Source organism: Oncorhynchus masou, chromosome 7, assembly GCF_036934945.1.
Source record: "Oncorhynchus masou masou isolate Uvic2021 chromosome 7, UVic_Omas_1.1, whole genome shotgun sequence".
Lineage (NCBI taxonomy): Eukaryota > Metazoa > Chordata > Actinopteri > Salmoniformes > Salmonidae > Oncorhynchus > Oncorhynchus masou.
The window spans coordinates 19,332,082-19,345,451 of NC_088218.1; the positions used below are offsets into that span (position 1 = coordinate 19,332,082).

General features: G+C 45.7%; 1 protein-coding gene across 1 annotated transcript in view; it reads right to left on the reverse strand.

The window, feature by feature from the left end:
• LOC135543466 (beta-1,3-galactosyltransferase 1-like) overlaps window positions 1-13,370 on the reverse strand; it is a 130,955-nt gene that overhangs the window by 100,494 nt on the left and 17,091 nt on the right. The window lies entirely within an intron of this gene.

A 13,370-nucleotide genomic window follows, 5' to 3' on the forward strand; every position in this document is an offset into this window, starting at 1 on the left:
TACGTTCATTACGTTCTTGTTTTTGTAGTATTTTGTATTGATTTGTGTTTACGTTTTTTGATTAAACATGGATCGCAATCTACACGCTGCATTTTGGTCCAACTCTCCTTCGCCTACAGAAAACCGTTACAATAATGCAACAGCAGGTCTGGAGGCAGGGTGAAGTACCCTGTACAGTACAAGACACAAGGACCTTGGTGAAAACATGTGGGTCAGCCAATTCATGTTGGAATACAGCCCTATCCTGCCTTCTGTTTTGCTGTGAAGAAGTGCGGAGTTTTACATGGCTACTATTTGCCTGAAAGAGAAAGAGATAGGGTGGGGGACACAAGGAGCAATGGTATGTTCAGATGAGGAAAGGAAGCCATATGATTGGTGGGCTGGGTTTCCAGCTGGGTGGGGCCAGGTAGATGGAGCAGGTGGAAGAGCAGCAGCAGGGTCCGCTCAGTTCCACACCACATTGACTGAGCACTAGGTCATCATGCAGAGGAAGAGCAGCTTCACTGGGCTCCTCGTCACTGCTTTGTGTGCAGTGGCCTCTGGGCTGACCAGCAAAACGTACTACCATGTGGATAAAATATTGACCTGGCACGACGCTCAATAGTACTGCCGAGTGCACTATACTGACCTGCCATTCATCAGCAACCAGGAAGAGGCAGAGCTGGTCTTTAACATTAAAGAAATGGAGCAAGTGACATGGATTGGTCTGTCCAGAGATGACAATGACCCAATTGGGTGGAAGTGGTCAGAAGTGGAGGACTCAAGAGTTCAGGCTTTGGGGAAAAAAAGAACCAAACAAAGGTAAATCTGAGACCTGCGCCAATGTGCTTGATAATGTATGGATTGACACATCATGCGATAATGAACACACTTTCATCTGCTATGGAGGGGAGGGTGAGCAGATCCTGGTTCAGGAGAATAAGATGTGGTTGGAGGCTCTGAAGCACTGCAGGAATCACCACGCAGACCTCCCCAGCCTACTCTCTGTGACAGAGCAGCTCCAGGCCCAGAGCAAGATGAAGGGGGCCCAGACGGACCACTTGTGGACGGGCCTGCGCTTCCATGCCGGCTACTGGCTGTGGGTGAGACCGGGGGAATGCTGCCCCAGGGCCCAGGCAGTTACCACTGTGGGACCCTGGCCAAAGAAGAAGAGTACTGGGGAGTTAGGGACTGTGAGGAGATGATGAACTTCCTCTGCTATAGAAAGTGATTTGACTCCATTTGCCAACTGTCTTATCCAGATGCCTCCAAGTCAAGATTTTGAAGGTTGAGGAGCACATTTTATTGCTGTGTGTACGAAGTGTAGCTATTACTTATTTACTGTGTGATAAACATACTGGATGCGTATATTCATACATTAATCAAGCTTTCTTTTACTATCAGAAAATACATACAAATATAAAGGAAAATGAGCTCCAATGGTTTCTCTTTGTTCCTGCTTCATATTGTAGACTGAATATTATTGTCTTACAGAAGATACAGTAGACTTTGCTTCTGCTGGCCTTTTACGAGGCTGGCAACGCTACATTAGAGTTGACTTGATAAGTGATAACTGTAACTTGATAACTGTGGCCAGAGTTGCCATACATGCAATATGTTATCGGTGTGGGAGATGTGCTATTCCTCTTCACGTAAGCGAATGGTTTCCCTATCTTCTATCGTAGGGATGGGCAACTTTAATGGGGGTGGGGGCCACGAAAAAAACGGAACTCATCATGTTTACAGTTTTTTAATATGATAACTGATGATCAATGGGCCCCACCCCGGGCGGTAATTGGACCATGCTTAGTACAAGTTTAGATAGCTGGCCGCTAGACTCATTTACCAATCACATTTTTTTAGCTGACATGGGCTAATTGAGTGACTGCTGACACACAACCAAATTTCGAAATTGCAACTTGTGTATTCTATTATTCTAACTCTCAACAGTAAGTTGAAACCCTGACTGAGTTCCAGTTATTTAAACAATGTATTGGTCCACGGGCCTACAAAAGAGGGGCCCAGTTGACCATCCCTGTTCGATAGCTTGCACTAGCTGAGACACAGGTAAACAGAACCGGCAGGGCTGGCCACCTGCTGTCACACTTCCTTTCCTACGTCTCATCGTCCGTCTCGCTCCAGGGCCTACCCGCTCTGTATGGTAGCAGCCTCATCAGCATTCACTCAGGGGAGCACCTGCTGCCGCTGAGGTGGATGCTCCACCGTTATTGGGTCGCTAATCTGTTCCTGGGAGGCCTTTCAGACAGGCGAACACTGGAGGAAACGGAAATAAGCCATCTACAGGGGCCGCAATGATAAACTTTGAGCACGGCAAGGCGTGAGATTAGAACAGCGGCCCAGACACGTCTGGGTTTGTGAAGAAAAAAGTAACAAAGACAGTCGTTTGGTTGTCGGTTGCTTGTCAGCTAGGCCCGGAGCCTTCCGGAAGCACAGAGTTATTGCTTTCATTTGAAGACTGCTCCGGCTTTCACCCCCCAATAAATCACAGCACTTGATATTGTAGCGGGGAAGATGGTGGAGGAACCTGGCCTGCCAACCATCTCTGTGTTTCACAGACTACTATGCCAATCTCCTGGAACATTGAGTGCTTGATCACTGGTGATGAATATACTGTAGCCTAGCTACCAGCGGAGAAAAATGTATTTCTCAAATTTGTTTTGACTTTACTGTACCGAGGCTGCTCTGTAAAAACCTCCAACTGTGACTCAAAGCGATTCATTCTCGCAGTGAAAATGATTCTCTTACAATGCACCTACAAATGACTGACTCTTGGAGATCCATGACATTTCCACCTCCAATATTCATTAGAAACCACTAAGGATGATGCCCTTGGTATTTCTCAATTCGGTAACACTTTACTTGACACACGGTCATAATCACGTCATAATATGTCATAACAGCTGACGTAACTTGTCATAACCTGTCATAATATGGTCATAACGCTGCCATGACACATATATGTACATCTGTTGTGACATATATTGCATTGTTTATATGGCTGGTTATGACACCTACATAAGTCTCGAAACCCAATTTTATTCAAATGGGTTTTATCCCTGCCAAGAAGTTTCCTTTTGTTGTTTTAAAGTTTGTTTCTTAAATCCCGTGTTGTTGTTGTAATGAATTATATGTAATCATGTTTTCTTCCATCATACTTTAAATAACTTGTAGAAAATACACTTTATGACACTGCCGTAAAGCATCACGACCATCCTGTGTCACTTTACTTGGACTAAGACAATACACTTTATGACAATGTCAAGAAGCATTATAACATCATAATCATATAAGTCAGATAGGCCTGTCACCTACATGCCCTTATGTCAGTCATCAGTCAAAAATAGGGTGTCTTGTCCTGCTCCTGAAATCTGCTTCTGCATTCATCCCAGTCAACAGAAACCGAGCATTGGGGACAGACACTCTTATGTAAGTGTCATAATAACCAACAATAAAATAACACAATATATGTCACAACAAGTCTAAATATGTGTGTCATGGCAGTGTTATGACCATGTTATGACAGGTTATGACATATTATGACATGGTTATGACCGTGTTATGGCGCTAGGTGTCGAGTGAAGTGTTACCCTCAATTCCTTTCTATATTGCTAGCCAATTAGTTACTTTGTCTCACTAAACCTCATCAACAGTAATGATGCAGTATAATGAAAAGAAGATGCCCCAAAAGAGAGAATAATTCTAGGAGAAAGTTCATAGAGAAAGATACAATCAAACATCTAAGCGTTGAGCACAAAGCCAAAAACTAAATGTCGGATAAGAAAGCAGATAGCTGTCATAAAACAGATTCTGCTTGGCCTAATGGCTGTAAGTTTGGCTTTTGATCAGCAGAACCCATTGGTTCAGTTATAAGAACCACAGTGTGCACACCATTTCTTTGATTCAGAGCTGTGATCAACACTGCAGGGCAGACATGGGCTGGAAAGCACTGGCGGTGTGCTTAATGGCTCTCGGTTGATGTTTCGCTGAGAAGAGTGATGCATGAATGGATCCTTGACGGGGTCTTTTTTTTACCAGACAAAATGATGGCATGTAGCCTCCGTCCTTTCGATCTCCAACCCCTGCCAGTCTTCAATGCCCCAAACTGAAATGGCCAATAAACGAATAACACTACTCTGTTGGCAGAGTACGGGGTCAATAATGGATCATTCATTATCGTTGAACAATGGTGAAGAGTAGCACAATGGTAAATGGCTTGTGGTAAGATGTCCAAGAGGAACAGATGGCGAATTAAAGTTGAGATAAGTTGCATGATGGTGGATGGAACGATGTCAAAAGTTACAGGTTTGGGATACGAATGTACTGCTACTCTCAGAACTGGTCATTTAAGCAGGAGTCTAAGTACAGTAAGAAAAGAGAGAATTAAGAATTGACAGAAACAATGAATGACCACGAGTAGGGCTGTTGCGGTGACCGTATTACCGCAACACCGTTTAGTCACGGTAACTAGGCTTCTCCAAGCTCTGATGCCGCTGATTGTCATTAGTAGCCTATCAAACTTGCTAGCTGGTACTCAGCACTCTATTGTCCCTCTAATCAATCTGACATCAATGCAAATGTAATCGAAAAACTAATCAAACACATAATGAGAGCCCATGAGCTTCTGTTGCACAACATTTCTATAGGCATGAAAATTAACCACTGGAAAAGCGTCCTCCATCTGCTATTTACAGTTGAAGTCGGAAGTTTACATACACTTAGGTTGGAGTCATTAAAACTAGTTTTTCAACCACTCCACAAATTTCTTGTTAACAAACGATAGGTTTGGCAAGTCGGGTAGGACATCTACTTTGTGCATGACACAATTAATTATTCCAACAATTGTTTACAGACAGATTATTTCACTTATAATTCACGGTATCACAATTCCAGTGGGTCAGACGTTTACATACACTAAGTTGACTGTGCCTTTAAACAGCTTGGAATACTGCAGAAAATGATGACATGGCTTTAGAAGCTTCTGATAGGCTAAATGACATCATTTGAGGTGTACCTGTGGATGTATTTCAAGGCCTACATTCAAACTCAGTGCCTCTTTGCTTAACATCATAGGAAAATCAAAAGAAATCAGCCAAGACCTCAGAAAAAAAATGTAGACCACAAGTCTGGTTCATCCTTGGGAGCAATTTCCAAACGCCTAACATGCTGACCAGACTGGACACGTCGTGTGCGCGAGGGTCGCAAAATAAATTTAGAAATCCAAGTTATTCAATTATTGCACCCACACTGGTCGCGCGCGCCAACGAGCGTCTGCTTTACCAAGGGCTAAAATAGAACTCCTTTCTATTTCTGATGCAGATCGCACTGAAAGTCCTGCCTCTCCCATCTTTTCATTGCTTTGTAGAAGCAGGTACCCACATGCTATCTCCTCATTGGTTATACCCACGTGGGTGATTGAACGACGAAATGTTTTGCCGGTTGTCGTGGTAAAAGTGTAGATGCCAATCACCATATAAGTTCAAATATGAAAAAGCCCAAAAGGAGGAGAGATGACTAGAAACGATTTGGTTGGCCATTTTATGTGTGGATTAATTGTCTGAGTGGAAGACCTTGTGCATATCAGGTAAAATAATAACTCATTGTTTATATCCCAGGACAAATTAGCTAGCAACAGCAAGCTAGCTAAATAGAACAAATTAGCTAGCAAGTACAAGCTAACTAGCTAAATTGCCATACATGTTTAATGTTTTTTGACCTGTCCCCAAATTAATGTCATTGGTTCAGAGTTTGTTTTGATATTTTAACCTGCGTGTCGTGATCTCGTTTGGTGTAGGGGGACAAAATAAATGTATGCACGATAGCGCAGGCGCGCAGACGGTTTGGGTTCCGTGTGATGGTACCACGTTCATCTGTACAAAAAACAGTACGCAAGTATAAACACCATGGGACCAGGCAGCAGTCATACCGCTCAGGAAGGATACGCGTTCTGTTTCCTAGAGATGAACGTACTTTGAGGAGAAAAGTGCAAATCAATACCAGAACAAGCCAGCAAGACGCAAGGGATTCCTTCTGCAATGCGATGCGTACCTCACTCGCTACGCCAGTTGCCACCGTCAACTCAGCACTGACCGGACGGGCCCTGGACTGGGATGCTGCGGTCTGGGAAACGGGCGGAACCGAGGTTGAGTCCTACGAGCGCTTCACTCTCCTTTTCCACTCCTCTTGATCATCCTGTGGAGGGCCAAGAGGGGAGTGAGCACCTACTCCGACTACGCCGGGGATCTAGGACCACCTAGGAGTTTGCTCTGGAGTTCCAGACCATCGTGGCCTCCACCTGATGAAACGAGTTGGCTTTGGTCACCGTGTTCCGCAGAGGACTGCGGGAGGACGCACAGATTGAGTTAGCCTGCTGTGATGACAACCTGTCACTCGACCAGCTCATCAGCATGGCGATCCAGTTGGACAAACTCCTGCGGTCCCGACGAATCCGGAGCCCATGGCTACACCTGCTCCGTGGCCAGAGCCGATGGAGTTGGGCTCTGCACGTTTGCCCGAGGCAGAGCATAGGAGAAGGAGGAATCTGGGCCTATGCTCCTATTGTGGAGAAAGGGGTAATTTCTCCCCGACCTGCGCTATCCAGAAATAGGCGAGGAATTCCAGTGAATTCGCCTGCTCCATCCCAGGCAGGATGCAAGATCTCACCTCCTGTCAACTCAACCAGTGTGTTTTCCAACTAAATTCCCTGAATACCCTAGCCCCTCACTCCCGTTAGCTCTGATTGATTCCGGAACTGCCGGGAATCTTTTAAAAAGCGCACTGGCCACTGCATTACGCATTCCTTTGATTCAAGTCCGTTAAGAACAACCTCTTGGAACTCCCTCTCCCGGATCCGGGAGAATTGTCATCAACTGACACTAATTAGCATAATGTAACGGACAAAAAATATTACTACAAAATATTCATATTCATGAAATCACAAGTGAAATATATTGAAACACAGCTTAGCCTTTTGTTAATCACCCTGTCATCTCAGATTTTCAAATTATGCTTTACAGTCAAAGCAAGACAAGCATTTGTGTAAGTTTATCGATAGCCTAGCATAGCATTATGCCTAGCTAGCAGCAGGCAACCTGGTCACGAAAATCAGAAAAGCAATCAAATAAAATCGTTTACCTTTGATGAGCTTCAGATGTTTTCACTCACGAGACTCCCAGTTAGATAGCAAATGCTCCTTTTTCCCAAAAATATTATTTTTGTAGCCGAAATAACTACGTTAGTTCTTCACGTTTGGCTGAGAATTCGACCGGAATTTGCAGTCACGACAACCCTGAAAAATATTCCAAATTAGCTCCATAATATCGACAGAAACATGGCAAACATTGTTTATAATCAATCCTCAAGGTGTTTTTCAAATATCTATTCAATAATATATCAACCGGGACAGTTGTATTTTCAGTAAGACCGGGAGGAAAAATAGCTACCTCTGTCTATTACGCAAGAATTACTCTGAGAGCCCTCAGCCAGACACTTACACAATGTAGTCGTTTACGCTCACTCTTCAACATAAAGGTGTGAAACTACGTCAAAATGCTGTAGACACCTTGGGGAATACGTAGAAAGGGGAATCTGGTTGATAGCCCATTCACTGCTCAATAGGGACGCATCGGAACTCAGAGCTTTCAAAACATGAGTCACTTCCTGATTGGATTTTTCTCAGGCATTCAGTTCTGCAATATCAGTTCTGTTATACTCACAGACAATATTTTTACAGTTTGGGAAACTTTAGAGTGTTTTCTATCCTAAGCTGTCAATTATATGCATATTCACATCACAGTTCCTGTTTCTCTGCTGACCCATGACACTCGTTTAGAACAGATCACCTTTTTGATTATAGACACCCCCACACACCCCATTATTTTAGTTCTCCCCTGGTTGAGTTGGCATAACCCTTTTATTTACTGGTCCGAGAGGAGACTGCTGGGCTGGTCGCAAAAGTGTCGGGGAGGTGTCTCACTTTGTCTGTCAACACCACTATGTTGGAAAGTCCGGACTACGCCCCCTCAAGTGGATTTACCGGAGGAATACCAGGATCTGCACCGGGTTTTCTCTAAGACCCAGTCGACACGCCTGCCTCCCCATCGCCCCTGGGACTGTGCCATTAACCTGCTGTCTGACACAGCTCTCTCCTATGCGGAGACCGAGGCCATGGAGACCTACGTACAGAAGAGCCTCCAGCAGGGTTTTACTTCACCAGCCTCCTCAAGCTTATTTTTTGTTAGGAAGAAAGATGGGGGACTGCGCCCCTGCATTGATTATTGAACACTTAATAAAGCCACCGTTAAGAGCCTCTTTTCTTTACCCCTCATCCCAACCGTCATCGAACAAATGCACAGGATGCAGTACATCACGAAACTAAACTTGAGGAGCGCCTACAATCTGGTCTGCATTCGTGCAGGTGACAAATGGAAAACGGCCTTTTCCACAACCACGGGCCATTACGAGAATCTCGTTATGCCCTTTGGCCTGTTTAATGCTCCTTCGGTCTTCCAGGCCTTTATTAACAAAGTGTTTCAGCACATGCTGGGACGGGGCGTAGTGGTTTATATAGACAGCATTTTGGTCTATTCTGCTGACTGCGCCCAGCATGTCTCGTTAGTCAGGTCTGTGCTGAGAAGACTGTTGGAGCATGATCTATATGTTAAACAAGAGGAATTTTTGTTTTTCCAGCGGTCCATGTCCTTTTTGGGCTACCTCATATCCACGGAGGGAGTGGAGATGGAGGAGCAATGCGTCAGCGCAGTCAGGCCATGGCCCATCCCCAACTTCGTGAGAGCAGTCTAGCGATTCCTGGGGTTCGCCAACTATTTCCGGAGGTTCATCCGGGCCTTCAGCACTGTGGCCACGCCTCTTACCTCCCCGCTGAGAGGGGAGGAGGTCTCCAGTGGCGTCGTTGGACGGCGGAGGCGGAGAGGGCGTTCGAGACACTGAAGGCACGATTCACCACTGCTCTGCACTGATGTGCTGGCACATCCCGACCCCTCAGTCTCCTTCACTTCATCGTCAAGGTGGATGCCTCCGAAGTAGGAGTCAGGGCAGTGCTGTCCCAGCGCACTGATGTACGATGTAGGGGACCAGGAAATCTTGGCAGTCAAGAATCAAATTAATCAAATCAAATTTATTTATATAGCCCTTCGTACATCAGCTGATATCTCAAAGTGCAGCCTAAAACCCCAAACAGCAAGCAATGAGAAGCACGGTGGCTAGGAAAACTCCCTAGAAAAGCCAAAACCTAGGAAGAAACCTAGAGGGGAACCAGGCTATGTGGGGTGGCCAGTCCTTTCTCTGTGCCGGGTAGAGATTATAACAGAACATGGCCAAGATGTTCAAATGTTCATAAATGACCAGCATGGTCGAATTATAATAAGGCAGAACAGTTGAAACTGGAGCAGCAGCACGGCCAGGTGGACTGGGGACAGCAAGGAGTCATCATGTCAAGTAGTCCTGGGGCATGGTCCTAGGGCTCAGGTCAGTTGAAACTGGAGCAGCAGCACGGCCAGGTGGACTGGGGACAGCAAGGAGTCATCATGTCAGGTAGTCCTGGGGCATGGTCCTAGGGCTCAGGTCCTCCGAGAGAGAGAAGGAGAGAATTAGAGAACGCACACTTAGATTCACACAGGACACCGAATTGGACAGGAGAAGTACTCCAGATATAACAAACTGACCCCAGCCCCCGACACATAAACTACTGCAGCATAAATACTGGAGGCTGAGACAGGAGGGGTCAGGAGACACTGTGGCCCCACCCGAGGACACCCCCGGACAGGGCCAAACAGGAAGGATAGCCAAAGCACAGCCCCCACACCACTGGAGGGATATCTTCAACCACCAACTTACCATCCTGAGACAAAGCTGAGTATAGCCCGCAAAGATCTCCGCCACGCACAACCCAAGGGGGGCGCCAACCCAGACAGGATGACCACATCAGTGAATCAACCCACTCAGGTGACACGGCATGAGAGAGCCCCAGCAAGCCAGTGACTCAGCCCCTGTAATAGGGTTAGAGGCAGAGAATCCCAGTGGAAAGAGGGGAACCGGCCAGGCAGAGACAGCAAGGGTGGTTCGTTGCTCCAGAGCCTGTTCACCTTCCCACTCCTGGGCCAGACTACACTCAATCATATGACCCACTGAAGAGATGAGTCTTCAGTAAAGACTTAAAGGTTGAGACCGAGTTTGCGTCTCTGACATGGGTAGGCAGACCGTTCCATAAAAATGGAGCCATAGGAGAAAGCCCTGCCTCCAGCTGTTTGCATTCTAGGGACAATTAGGAGGCCTCGTCTTGTGACCGTAGAGGTAGACGGCAGGACCAAATCAGAGAGATAGGTAGGAGCAAGCCCATGCAATGCTTTGTAGGTTAGCAGTAAAACCTTGAAATCAGCCCTTGCTTTGACAGGAAGCCAGTGTAGGGAGGCTAGCACTGGAGTTATGATCAAATTTTTGGTTCACAGGATTCTAGCAGCCGTATTTAGCACTAACTGGTTTATTTAGTGCTTTATCCGGGTAGCCGGAAAGTAGAGCATTGCAGTAGGAAGTGACAAAAGCATGGATTAATTTTTCTGCATCATTTTTGGACAGAAAGTTTCTGATTTTTGCAATGTTACGTAGATGGAAAAAAAAGCTGTCCTTGAAATGGTCTTGATATGTTCTTCAAAAGAGAGATCAGGGTCCAGAGTAACGCCGAGGTCCTTCAGTTTTATTTGAGATGACTGTACAACCATTAAGATTAATTGTCAGGGATCACCTAGAACAAGCATCTCTGTTTTATCCGAGGTAGAAAGTTTGCTGCCATCCACTTCCTTATGTCTGAAACTGCTTCTAGCGAGGGCAATTTTCACCATGTTTCATTGAAATGTACAGCTGTGTATCATCCGCATAGCAGTGAAAGTTAACATTATGTTTTCGAATAACATCCCCAAGAGGTAAAATATATAGTGAAAACAACAGCGGTCCTAAAACGGAACCTTGAGGAACACCGAAATTTACAGTTGATTTGTCAAGAGGCAAACCATCCACAGAGACAAACTGATATCTTTCCGACAGATGATCTAAACCAGGCCAGAACTTGTCCGTGTAGACCAATTTGGGTTTCCAATCTCTCCAAAAGAATGTGGTGATCGATGGTATCAAAAGCAGCACTAAGGTCTAGGAGCACGAGGACAGATGCAGAGCCCCGATGCCATTAAAATGTCATTTACCACCTTCACAAGTGCCGTCTCAGTGCTATGATGGGGTCTAAAACCAGACTGAAGCATTTCATATACATTGTTTGTCTTCAGGAAGGCAGTGAGTTGCTGAGCAACAGCCTTTTCTAAGATTTTTGAGAGGAATGGAAGATTCGATATAGGCCGATAGTTTTTTATATTTTCTGGGTCAAGGTTTGGCTTTTTCAAGAGAGGCTTTATTACTGCCACTTTTAGTGAGTTTGGTACACATCCGGTGGAGAGCCGTTTATTATGTTCAACATAGGAGGGACCACACAGGAAGCAGCTCTTTCAGTAGTTTAGTTGGAATAGGGTCCAGTAAGCAGCTTGAAGGTTTAGAGGCCATGATTATTTTCATCATTGTGTCAAGAGATATAGTACTAAAACACTTGAGCGTCTCTCTTGATCCTAGGTCCACGCCAGACTCAGGACAACTGAGCTTTGAAGGAATACGCAGATTTAAAGAGGAGTCTGTAATTTGCTTTCTAATAATCATAATTTTTTCCTCAAAGAAGTTCATGAATTTATCACTGCTAAAGTGAAAGTCATCCTCTCTTGGGGAATGCTGCCTTTGTCGGGTTTTGGATTGTTCTTATTGTCCTCAATTAAGTTAGGGACGAGCCGTAAGGGCTCTTCACCTGCACGGTACCTGACGGAAGACTTCCAGTTTGGTGTGGCGCACATGCCCAGGAAGCTCTTCAGAGCTCGGGTATTTTCTGTGTACCAGGGAGCTAGTTTCTTATGAGAAATGTTTTTAGTTTTTAGGGGTGCAACTGCATCTAGGGTATTGCGCAAGGTTAAATTGAGTTCGTTAGGTGGTTAACTGATTTTTGTCCTCTGGTGTCATTGGGTAGACAGAGGGAATCAACTTTTGATGTTCCTTGGTTGGGGTCTGAGCAGATTATTTGTTGCAATTGCAAACGTAATAAAATGGTGGTCCATAGTCCTGGATTATGAGGAAAAACATTAAGATCCACAACATTTATTCCATGGGACAAAACTAGGTCCAGCGTATGACTGTGACAGTGAGTTTGAAGGAAAGCCTTTTGGAGTGGGTCTGTGGACTTTTCCATGTGAATATTAAAGTCACCAAAGATTAGAATTGAAAGCATGACTGGCTAGGGGATTTCATCCAATGTTAGCACACTAGTGGCCAGGACCCACCCTTTCCTGGTGTGGACGGACCACAGTGATTAGTTCATCAACCTGGATCTAACATTAAGTATTTTGATCAGATTAGTTCATTGACTATGAGAGTAAGCCATTTTATAGATGAGGTATCATGATCTCTTTCAATAATGACAGGAATGGAGGTGGTCTTTATCCTAGTGAGATTGCAAGCAACACCGCCATGTTTAGTTTTGCGCAACCTAGGTCGAGGCACAGACACGGTCTCAATGGTAATAGCTGAGCTGACTACACTGACTAGGCTAAACCCGAGACTGGCTAGGTGGGCTCTATTCTTTGCCAGGTTCCAATTCACGCTTTCCTATAGGCCAGGCTCGAAGAATGTGTAGGCGAACGCCCTGACTCACCTCGATGACGAGGAAAGGCAGGGAGAGGAGACCCCATCCTCCCTCCAGTGCGTGTTGAGGTATCATCGCGCCAGTGGTGTGGGACGTGGGCGCCGACATACAGCAAGCCCTGCGAACGGAACCCACACCTGCACAGTGCCCGGAGAACCGTGCCTACATGCCCACGGGCGTGTGGGACCGCCTCCTTACCTGGGCGCATATGGCGCCTTTGTCGGGTCATCCTGGGATAAGCCGTACCATCACCTGCCTGACTGAGAAGTACTGGTGTCCCACCTCGGGTAGGGACGCCCGGGGTTACGTCTCTTCCTGCTCCATCTGTGCCCAGTCAAAGACACCCAGACACCTCTCTTATGGAAAGCTCCTTCTCCTGCCGGTTCCATAACGACCCTGGTCTCACCTCTCGGTGAACTTTGTCACTGACCTTCCCCCCTCCCAGGGGAACACCACCGTTCTCGTCGTTGTGGACCGGTTTTCCAAAGCTTATCGCCTCCTTGTCGACATATTTTTAATCATCATGAGAGTCTCATCATGCAGCCTTACAATGTATTAAACATCAAAACATAATGCTCAACGCTAGTAGAACAACTAAAGTTACATTAATAACTCTAAATTAAGCATA